The sequence below is a fragment of the Octopus bimaculoides genome, chromosome 4 (genome assembly GCF_001194135.2).
Source record: "Octopus bimaculoides isolate UCB-OBI-ISO-001 chromosome 4, ASM119413v2, whole genome shotgun sequence".
NCBI lineage: Eukaryota > Metazoa > Mollusca > Cephalopoda > Octopoda > Octopodidae > Octopus > Octopus bimaculoides.
The window spans coordinates 90146747-90149705 of NC_068984.1; the positions used below are offsets into that span (position 1 = coordinate 90146747).

General features: G+C 37.9%; 1 protein-coding gene across 2 annotated transcripts in view; it reads right to left on the minus strand.

Annotated features, from left to right (window-relative positions):
* The window catches only part of LOC106878532 (arg8-vasotocin receptor), a 184105-nt gene that overhangs the window by 15055 nt on the left and 166091 nt on the right, over positions 1-2959 (minus strand). The gene's annotated exons all lie outside the window — the stretch shown is intronic.

A 2959-nucleotide genomic window follows, 5' to 3' on the forward strand; every position in this document is an offset into this window, starting at 1 on the left:
ATATATATATATATATACGAGGGACGGTTTAAAAGTTCAGAGGCTGACTAAGATACTCTCATGGAATGTGAATAAATGAGGTCTATTTTTCAAAATAGTCCCCCTTGCCGTCCGCATTACATCCTCCACCAGAGTTGCAGTATTTTGATGCCAGTGGGGGGGAAGCTTTCATCCTGTTGTTTCCATAAGTCATCAACAGCAGATATGACATCACCATCGTTGCGAAACTGGTTTCCAGCCATGTGTTTTCTCATGTTAGGGAAGAAATGACCGCCAGATGGGGCCACATCAGGAGTATAGGAAGAGCAATCAGCCAGTTCAAAGCTGCAGTAACGCACAGCAGCTGCTGAAACTAAGGACTTGTGTGCTAGAGTATTGTCCTGATGAACAAGATTCTTTACATCAGCTTTTCTGAGAAACGGGGTAGGGCTTGATAACCTTATGTAACTACCCCAACAAGTTGGCAGAGTTCTTTCCATTGACGGTGTGGAACGTTTGAATAAGCGCAATGCTTTTTGCATCCCAAAACACTGAGGCCATCAGCTTCCCTGCAAATAAAACTAGTATTCGCTGTGTTGATATTTGTGTATGACTTCAATAACTGCGGGTGGGGTTGTCTTTACTTATTCTAGAACAGTTTTTTTTTTTTCCGAATGTCATTGTATATTACTTTTGCGCAGCGTCGTGTGGGTTAAGGAGGTAGCACCTTGATGACATTTTTGGGAAGCTGCTAATCACATGTGTGGTGTATTCCACAGAAATATGACATAATCTACATTTTCGCTTGTATCATTGAGCTCCAAGGGCTTCATTGTCTTTTTTGCTTATTATGTATTCCGTAGCAACCTTGTTTTTAGATTACAAATGCATAGCCTTCAAAGTTGATGTAATATCACGGTCTCCGGTCCCAAAAAGGCTTCGCTTCATATTGATATAACTGTCTTCTTCAAGTCTTCAGGAAGCATACTCACGCATGTTTTTTTTTTTTTTTTTTTTTTTTTTGTATTTTGAGTGCTTTACATTCAAGTTTTCTTTGAGGTATGTTATTCCAGCTGTTTTGCAGTCGTATGGGAAGTCATCAAAAAGAGAGTGCTTCCTCAATAGCTCACTGCCAACACGTAGGATATTGTTCTCTTCACTTTTCATCATTAAATCAATGTATTATTTTTGCTACTGCTGTTTATCAAGTGCTATATGAGAGAGACTATACGACAAACGAAGGTTGTCTGCACTGATCTCAAGCCTCTACCTCTACCTTTATCTCTTCTTATATAGAGCATGTCGATATCACTATTTCTGTAGAGATTTTCAGTTGAGGTCAGGCTGTTGCGTGTTTAAACGACTATGGAATGGATTTCTTCTACAGACCAATCAAGTATCTCAAATGTTGGAATCAATACTGACCTTCCATACTGCTTTTGAATACACAGAATGTTTTCTTGTAAAATATCAGCCTCTTGTATCAGTTTCCAGCTATTAGGTCCATTTCAGGTGCCTTCCTATTATGCACAGCTATGGTGAATGTTTTCGGATCAATTGCATGTGTTTTACTGTTGGTGTTGTGACAGTATTTTCTTCTTACTTTATTTAGCTACGATACATTGAAATCCCTCTCTGCGTTCCAGATTTTCAACAAGAATGATTCAAGATCATCTTGAGAGACATATGTATGCATGTATGTATGTATGTATGTATGCATGTATGTATGTATGTATGTATGCATGCATGTATGTATGTATGTATGTATGTATGCATGCATGTACGTAGTACTATGTATGTATATATAAGCATATGTATATGTATGTATACACACAAACATCTATTCAAAAGAAGTCAGACTACGAAATCAGTGCGCCAACCAGCCGGCGCAACGTTCCGGCATGTGCATGTATGGATGGCCTTGACTTTCACCCAAATACCATTCACAACTATCCGCGGTAGAATGAATGTATGTCTCATGCAATTGTCGCAAAGTGAATAATAGAAGATTTGGAAGAGCAACTTTTTTTTTAATGCAGTTTCAAATTGCGAAAAAACTTATACGGAAACATTTCTAAGATAGCAACTGTGCAGGCGTATGGAAAGAATTGTTTTGTGTTGTAAGCCATGTCAAGTGTGTGGTACCAGCGTTTCAAATTGAGTACAAAGAGAAGATGAATACACGGCAAAATGTGCATTGTGATCTGTTAAAACCTTTACGTAACTGTCTTCGATGTTCCCAAGGAAGTTGGCGTCTCTAAAAGTTCATGTCACGATGCATTTAGAAGATGCATGTTGTTGTTGCTAAATGTTTGAACAAAAAGGGAACTGTATTCCAATCAGAACTGCCTGTGTGCTCATAGGTTGATGAAAACTTTCTTAAAAATATCAGAACAGCTGGATAATTGTGTAAATACCATTGCAATGACGAAAGAAAAGGCAGTCATCGTAGTGGGTTGGGGTCATCGTCCCCTCCGCATGTAAGAAAATGATATATGTATGTGATGCTGATCATATTTTCTGTTTGGAAGGCTGACGTTCATTATGAGTTTATTCACGCGGTCTGACGATTAATAACGAGCTTTACTTGTATGTCCTGTGGTGTTTGATGAGGCAATGTGATACAAGTACTTTAAAACATTGACACAACCTAATTAACGCGTTTCACGTCAGACCTTATTCATACCTGGCGGTTTCTTCTCAAAGTTGAAATCCAATCGGGAATTTCTTCCACCTTCCCACTTCGGATTGTTGATGAAAATAAATACGCTACTGGAACGTAATACTCAGTGAGTTTTTAATTTAGATAAATTGGTAGAAACAGTGAATCAACACCAGAGGAAAATACTTCAATGAAAAATATGTTGTTCATATGTTAATAAAGCAATAACTTTGTTTCGTAATAAGTTCAGTTCCCTTTTTTACAGACCTCATATAAACATGCATACACACATACAAACATACATGTTATACATTATAT